Below are 8,870 nucleotides of genomic sequence, written 5' to 3' on the forward strand. Positions count from 1 at the left end.
AATAATATTTCATTGTGCATATAGAAGAATTTGATAACTTTGCTTTATACAAAAATGATAAATAGGTATTAACAGATAACAGTGGTTCTGTGTTGGGATGTGTAGCAGCGATAGGGTTAAAAACCTAACCCTGCTCAGTCAAGATGCAACAGGTGTCTCCCCTCACTATGAGGGCTGCCAAGGACTCCAGCTAAGGGGTGGAAGGGGGAGGGAATATAGCAAGTCTTAGCTGAAACTAATTACTCCCATTAAGGAGAGCAAACTTACTCTGGGACCAGGGAAAGCTAGATTTTGGGACAATGCTTTTTGTTTGGATTTTGTCCTCCTGATTGGTGTGTGTGAGCTGACTGCTAGAAGAGATGCTGATTTGTTTATATGAATGTTGGGTTTGTGTTTAGGGAGTAGAAAGATCAACAAGGAACCACCAGCTTGTGTTTTATTATCCATGAACCTAGAGATGGCCAACTTTTGATGGGCTCTTTCAGTTTGCATCTTCCAAGTCAGAATCAGTATCAGCTTGATTGTTACCTTCCTTGACTTATTTCCTCTCCAAATGGTCTTCAGTCTGCTGAGCTTGCTGCAGCTAATTTCCTTCGAGTCCATTTGGGTCCGTTCCTGTCTGCATGGAGCCCAGGTAACAGCTATATTAACCTCCTTTACCTTTATTTCAGACTGTCATGCTAGTTCAGTGAGACCTCCTATTCTATTAATATTCCAATGTGCACCAGTTGTAAGTCTAGCCTTTATGCTCTTAAAATATTCCCTTACATTCTGCTGATAACAGCTATCTATCTGTTGATTTAAGTTATTGCTGGCAGCTGCTGCCATTAATGTGTATGTCACCATGGTAACTAGCTAGAGCAATGATAAATGATATTTCAATATAAAGGCTGAATGAACCATTGAAATAACCCAGTCATGCTATTTGATATCACACTAGTATGTTTCCTGTAGTTATAACGATTGCTTCCTGGTCATGCTACATATACTATAGAAAGAAAGAAACAGTTCTGTATTTGCTCAGGAAGCTTTATGTGACATACAGAGCGGAAAGGGTTTGCATGGTTAGTAAAGCTGATCCACAGGTTCATGGTGTGAGTTCCCTGCTCACTCAATCAATGAGTCTTGCAGCCTGCTTGTTTTTGATCCCTTTTTCCTTCTGCACCTAGCATGTCCAGAATCACATTTTATTTGTGTAAGAAACAAGCTAGATCACTGTGGTTCTTCCAATTCCCCTTCCGTTGGTAGAACAAATTCCACTCTGCACCAGTTATCACTTGTAAAAGATTTGATTTCTTTTTTTAAAAAAATATGGTAACAGTAAAGTTGTGCATTGAAAGTGCCAATACAGCACATGAGTCATGTCACAGAGGCAGCATTGTTGTTAAAGCAGGTAGTAAGGGGTCAGGAATTCTATTTCTGACTCTGCCACTGACTCAGTGTAAACCTTCAGCAACTCATTTTTCCTATCTCTTCCACAGTTTCACTGTCTGTAAAATGGGAATAAAAATATGTCTTCATCTTCATACTGTCTTTTCAGAATCTTAAATGAAAGGTACTACAACATATACAAGGTATCATTATTAGCCCAGGTAAAACTGGTCTGCTTTTTGTGCAGACCTCCATGATTTACATTGCAGCACGTTTCCACATTGTGCTGCCTCATTTTCCCCAGTACAGTTGGCTAGCATCATGTGAATCATGTCCCCTATGAATATTCTGTACACTGTCAGAGAGTTGAGAAAGACCCCCTTAACCCTATGTGTGATTTCTTCCTCTCCCCCCCACATCCAACGTGCAAAGTTGCCCATTCGTAGAGCCCTGCAAATCCATAGGTACCTGCTTGATATCTATGGATGCAGTTGTATTGTTTACCATCTTTGCGGATCCAAATTTTTGTATCTGCACAGGGCTATCCCCATTTATTTGGAAATATTTTTGCCATATTCCAATGACGTATTATGAACATTGGGGTTAATGGCAGGTCGTCATCAATTTTTAAAAATATGTATCTGTTGAAAGCCAGGCCTATTGCATGCTGTTCAGTGCCTGATTCTGCCACCCTTCCATGCTGAACTGAGTATTGCCTTACTCTTCAAGTAGCTCATCTGAAATCATGTTGTAAGTTACTCATGTAGTAAGTTACTATTCACCATGAGGAAGAGGACCTGGAGGGCATAGCTGTCTTGTACAAAGAGTACCATGTGCAAGGTTTTGGGGGCTGGAGATTCCAGTTCAGCACTACTTAAAGCCTCTAATCAAATGATGAAATATCACATTATTCACTTCTGAAGGATTTCTGCCATCTTTTATTAATTTCAGCTACTTCAGTATGAAGTTTATCCTTAATGTGAAGAAAAAAATCCTCAGGTTCAGGTCTCTTAGGAACTCACTAGATGGAAAATCTAGTAGCTACTTGCTAGTTTTTGCTTCCATTCAAGCTATCCATAATGATTATTAGAAAAATAATCCCAGTGCACATATTTTTGTACTGACATCTATACCCTCCTACCAGCCTCTTTGCACTAGCTACTATAGTTTGATTAGCAGATTATATTGATTACTTAAAAATTCCTCGTTATCACTTTGAGGGTTGATAGGTTCTTGTCTCAAGATGAGGCCCAGTATTATTCAAATTATTATATAGTTGGGAACCCTGCTACACACAGTTAGAACACGCACACTCTAGGAACTCTCCTATAATTACAAATAATTTATAAATACATTTAGCACAGTTACAAACAGCCCAACTCAGTAAGGTAGAGATAGTATAGAACGTACATCTGTGCATCCATATACTCATCATCCCTTGAAGAACAACCTGAAATATTAGCCATCATCTTCCTCCTCAACATCACCTGCTCCCTCATTACTAGTGGCCATCATTCTGGCACCTCCCAAGGACTACATCTCTTTCTCCTACTGGCCCCAGTCTGGGATGTAACTTCTACAATATGATACGCTGAAGTCACTATGTTTGATGTATACTGAGTAGGTGTTTTCCCCCTTTTTCTTATTTGTATTTTCTCACCTTACTAATGTTGACAAGTTCTTCTCCTACAGGTTAGTATATCAGTGTTTTTAAACTTCTGATCATATACGTCAATACGTTGCAATGGCACTCTTGTGGTGGTCTCATGTACCTGTGGTTAGTAATTCTTCTTAAACATTCTATTTTCAGCTCCCCAGTTCTTCGGGTTTTCCTTTGGGCCATTTATCTGTTCAAAGTTCATAGGCCTCAAGCCTTATGCCAACTTGCTGAAGCTAATTGTCTTACAGTATACAGCCTGTAGGTTCCTGGCATTACTGCTGAATATAATAGAAAGCAATGAATATAATAAAGGTAAGATAGCCCTATGGCTACACTACACTCTGAGCTTTCTTCTCCAATTGCTCCAGTGCATCATCTAATACCTTTGATTTCTACAGTTATGAGAATATTAATGAAAACCTTGGCTTCTAAATACCAGAGATGAAATCAGGGTCCCATTAAAGTTAATGGGAGTTTTACAATTAACTTCAGTGACGCCAGGATTTCACTCAGAAAGAATGAGTCAAAATTTTTAACTTGAATTTCAAAAATGCAAGAAACCATTGATCATTTTCTCCTTTTGTGCCTATCTAATGTTGTCCACATCATTCCTGAGAGACTGAGATGCTGGTGTGTGTGTCTGAAGTGGAGTTTGAGCCATAAGAAGTTTTTGGTGATAGGAGCTAGTAGCTGGCAGAGTTTAACAAATAGGAACTATGGCTTTCCATTTTTGCGTGTGCAATGATGTAAATAAAATTGTTTTCTATAGTGCGGTGCTGGAGAAATACTTTCTCCCATTGTGGTGTTGAAATAAAATGTTTGCCAATTGATTGCCAGAGACTAATTCTTTTTCATTGATAGCTGCCATTTACAGTTGATCTCCAATATAGCTCTGAAATAACTCTGGTGTTGAAAGCACATATGCTTTTTTTCATTGTTCTTATTTCCCTACAATTGATCGAATAACTGTTCATTTTTGCTACCTTACCTTTGAAGACCGTGAAGTGACTTGAACAATAATCAGATTTTTAAAATGGATTGAAATAAACCTGTGGATCAAATGCTATCTTTTGCAAAGTCCTGGCAATTGCTCAGGCATGTCAGTACATAGAATGGTGTCAATAATTATTGTGAAATGGTAATGCTGTCATATGAAGAGCTGCTCTCAGTCTTTTGGAATAGTGTATTTGAATCATGGATCACACTGCCCTGAGGGAGTTTTGTGTAATGGACTCTAAAAGGTTACGACTCCCCTGCACTTAGGCCACATAACTGGAACAATGGGTTAACCCCCTAGAACAAGATAATGGAAATATAACAATATTAAAATCATGATTTGTTTAAAAAAATCCAGCACATCTTGAACTGGTACAAATCTGGGTGCATCTTAAAATGGAAAAGCCCACTGGGTCCTAACCTCTGTGGAGACACCTAAACCTGACTCCATACATCAATTGTGATAGGTGTTTCCTTCAGGCAGCTTTCCACAGAAAAATGCGCATATTCCAGTTCACGTATGATAACAAACAGATCCCTCTCTGTTTTCTGTCTGACTGTCTCTTTCTCTGCAGACTATTTACAAAGTACTGTAGGAACGGAAGAACAGGGCAATTTTTTTTCTCCCTACCTGATAAGTCGTCTCCAAATGTTTTTGGTTTCTCTTATTTGCTCCTATGGTAGACTGGCACTCAAAAATTGCATTATTCCATGGTTCTTATGTTTATCTGCATCTATTTTTCACATTTTATTTGAAAATGTTTGTTAGTATTTTAGCTTTAGTTAAAGTGCCCCTACTCCCTGCCCCAATGATAGACTATATGTGTGTGATCAAGATACATAACGATAAATAGTGGGAATAACTTTGCAATGTAGTATCTAAATAGAACACAAACACTGGCTGTATTACCATAGAATCATAGAAGATTAGGGTTGGAAGGGACCTCAGGAGGTCATTTTAGTTCAACCCCCTGCTCAAAGCAGGACCAACCCCGACTAAATCATCCCAGCTAGGGTTTTACCATAGTGCCAAGAAGCACCAGTCGTGGACCAAGAACCCATTGCACTGTGTATCGTACAACCACACAACAAAGTAACTCATTAAAAGAAGATATATAACAACGGTTAGAGCTATTCAGCTATAGGACTCCAACTGTCACAGAATGACAGCACCTATTGCACATATTGACATAAGATATGAGAGGAGGATAGAATGAATCCAGTCCAATGATCTATATAGAGAGGACATGGTTTGTTGTGGTCCCATACTCACAACAATAAAATCTATATTTTCTTTATGCCACATGTTTTACAGAAAATCTACTTCTGGTATATGTAGGGAGGTTTTTAAAATCTCTTGCTGGTATATTTTATATATATGTATAAAATCCATTTCCCTGTAAATCCAGGCTACCTTGGGTACTATGAATATTAATGTAGTGGTTTGGTGGGAGAAAGGTGATTTTGCTTCAACTGTTTATTTATAATTTCTATGAATAGCTTTTCTATTCCTAAGGTCTGCTACAGCCTATCAAGACTGGGAAAGATGCCTCTTACCAATGGAAAAAAGGGTAGCATTTCAGTTAAACAGCATAACATTCCCATTTATATCCCACGTAGTTCGCAGCATTTTATTGTAAATGTGTCATTGGTCTGGGACTAATTAGACCTGTGTAATTTGAGAGAGATACTTAAAAGAAAAACAACTGGTGGCTGTTTGAAAAAGCAGCTCAGAGTTTTGACATGGGATAAATAGGTCTGATGAGATACACTAATAGACAGAGAGCAGGTGAGGAAACCAAAGATGCATGATAAGCACAGATTATTGATCATTCCACAATTTATTTTTAAATATAAAAGTTGCATTACATACTTCCAGCGATGAAGTACTATTTTGATTGCCCATGTTAACATCAGAGTCGTTAATTTTCTCTTATAAATATCCAAGTAGAGTGCAATGTTTTAAAAGCACGTCAGTGAGTTAGGCACTGGTGATCTAACTCATTTAGGCCTTTCTAAAAATCCTACCCATAATCTATTACCTAGAATACACTTAAATCAAGAGTTATGTTTTAAACTAGGTTTGCCTTAGTTGTTTAAGTGAGATCTCAAGCCCATTCCCAGGATAAACATGCATTGGAAAAGGTTAGTCTTGTGCTTTAACCACCAAACTAGGATTTAGGACATCTGAATTTGATTCCGAGCTCTGCCAGCCTGCCAATGTGATTGTGGGTAAATCACTTAATCTTTGGTCATCAGTTCCACATCTGTAAAAAGACGTTAATCATTTCTCCCACTCTTTGCTTGCCTTACAGATTTAGGCTGTAGGTTCTTTTGGGGACTGCGTTCTTAAAGCACAATGGAAACTCCAGTCTCGTTTCTGGTCTTTAAGCATTCTTATAATAGAAAACAATGAACTTATTCATACGTGGAAAATGCTATGCAGTGTAATTCCACTTATCCAAAAATCCTAGTTATCCTAATCCACAGTTTGTCTCCCATGAATGTTAGTTATAGTACACTTCCATTTATATGCACACCCAGTTGTTGAAAACGTTCGGATATCCCCCAGGCCATTTGGATAAATGGGAACATAGTGTATATCAGTGCACTTTACAAAGATACATGTAGTGTCACAACAGTTCAGTTAGGCTCAGGAGAGAAAACGGAGGCGCATAGAGGTAAATTACTTGCCAAAGATGATACAGGAAACCTTTGGCAGAGCTAGGAATACAGTTCAGGCTTTCTGACTGCTAATCCTGTGCTCTAGCCTGAGGGCTATTGTTCAATGCAGCGTAGAGGGCCATTGAAAAAACGAATGTTGTAAAAGAGCAGGAAACTATTCCTGCCCCGTTATGGGATGCTTCTCACATGAGTTAAAACAAAGGACTAGGGTGGGGAGGAATGATCTTGTTTGTTGGATAAACAATGTTTCCTTTTTTTCTTTTACCTTTTTAAAAAGCAGTGGCAGAGTTTCCTTACCGTTCATTTGTATCTGTGCTTGAAAGGGACACATCTAAACAAGGGGCAGGGCAACCAGAGGGCAGTTTTCTTGTTTGTTAGACTCTCCCTGTTTTCTTTACATATTGTTTATCGAGCTCTGATGGATACTTTCCTTCCCTTTGTGCTCTAGGGATAATTATTTAACAAAATCTGGCAGACCAGCAACTCCATCAGAAAATAACGAACCACTATGGGGAAAGAGTAACTCTGGAAACTGTTCAGGCAAGTTTAATAATAATAATAATAATAATAATAATAAATTAATTAATAAAAGGGTTTAAAAAAATGAAACCCTGAATGAGAGATACATAGTTAGAGTGACTAGAAAAGTCAAACCAAGAATATGTGCATCAGTTTATCAGATTGTTTCAAACACCCAATCTGTTATATATGTTGTATAATAAATATGAGCCTGGAACATAGGAATTGCCACCCTGGATCATGCAAGTGATCGGTCCCATCCAGTGTCCCATGTCTGACAGTGACTACTAGGAAATGCTTCAGAAGAAGATGCAAGAAACCCCATAGTGGAGGCTTAGGAAATAACCTGCTCATAGGAGAACTTTCTTCTTAACCCCCAGGTAGTGGCTGGGTTAGAAGCTGAAGCATGAGGCTTTACAGCCATCTGTTTATATGGACATATTTATATGGATATATATTTATCCTTTTGACTGTGACACTGAATGTTCTCACACTCCAAGTAAAAGTGTAATCCTATGGTGAGTTCCACAAAGCTCTTAGATTCGTGATGTTGGGGCAAGCAATTGGTTCCAGAGGTTCATGCCATGTAATAAGTATTTCCAGTTATCTGTGTAGCAAGATTGGCTTATCCCTTCCCCAGAAGCCAGTGCACCATGCCTCACTTTCATTTCTTCAGTCCAACACATGCTATACAACTCATGCTTTCCAACAGTGTTTCTCTCATCCTGGGGTCTGGCTTAGTAACAACTGCATAGTTCCAGTCAGTGCAAGTCTTCCATTCTTCCTTACAGCGTTTCACTATCCTTGCAGCCCTCTGGAGTCTGGCTTATTGACAAATGTACAATAAAAGCAAGCCCACCTGTCTAGACTTCACTGTCCTTAAAGCCACTCTGAGGGCTCAATGGCCAGGCCAGTGGGAAGAGCTTCCTCCAAGGTCCTTTCTCTAACTCTGCGTTTCCTTCTGATTTCAGAGTTTCCTCCTTACACAGTCTGCAAAGGTAGTCACAGGACCTCGTAGAAGAAACACAAGTCCCAGCATTCCATAACATTAATGATCTGAGGACTGTTATGGGCATGCGTCTGTTCCAATGGCCGTAAAGACCAGCACACCATTAGTTTAATTGAATGGCCCTTTGCTCTTGTATTCAGAGAAATGTGCAATCATAAGCTGTATGTGGAATTTGATGACCTCGAGGAGGGAAACTTTCTCAATTAATGATATTTAAGAAACCATTATTAGTGGCAACTACCATAAAAGGCTGAGCATCCTCAACTCCCATCAGCTTCTCCCATTCACCCTAGGGACAGGTACCAAGATGCCTTCTTCAGCTTCTGAATGCTGTGTTTCTGCAGCTACACGGGACACAATACTTGGTCACCGAACACAGAACCAACATTGTGCTACCTCAGCATTATCTACATACCCCTGACTTCCTCCTTTTAGGGCTGAAATAAAAGGATATAATGTTTACATAACAGGTCTAAGGCCCTAACTTTCACAAAGGTGTGAGTATCCAATTCCATTGCATTCATGTGGGTTTTCCCTATTTTTGATAAGAAGGGACTTAAATATTATATATACTTGTGTGAATGAAAAGTAATTTTAGCCATAATTAGTGGCTTGTGACCAGAACTGATC

General features: G+C 39.0%; 1 long non-coding RNA gene across 1 annotated transcript; it reads left to right on the top strand.

Moving 5' to 3' along the window:
• The first annotated feature begins 344 nt into the window (after positions 1-344).
• Positions 345-8,870, top strand: LOC137141627 (uncharacterized). Its single transcript, XR_010916681.1, has 3 exons — positions 345-634; positions 7,161-7,252; positions 8,203-8,870. It is a non-coding gene; the product is annotated as an uncharacterized lncRNA (long non-coding RNA).

This window comes from Emydura macquarii, unplaced genomic scaffold, assembly GCF_026122565.2.
Source record: "Emydura macquarii macquarii isolate MOO-44397 ecotype Brisbane River unplaced genomic scaffold, CSIRO-AGI_Emac_v2 contig_3108, whole genome shotgun sequence".
Taxonomy (NCBI): domain Eukaryota; kingdom Metazoa; phylum Chordata; order Testudines; family Chelidae; genus Emydura; species Emydura macquarii.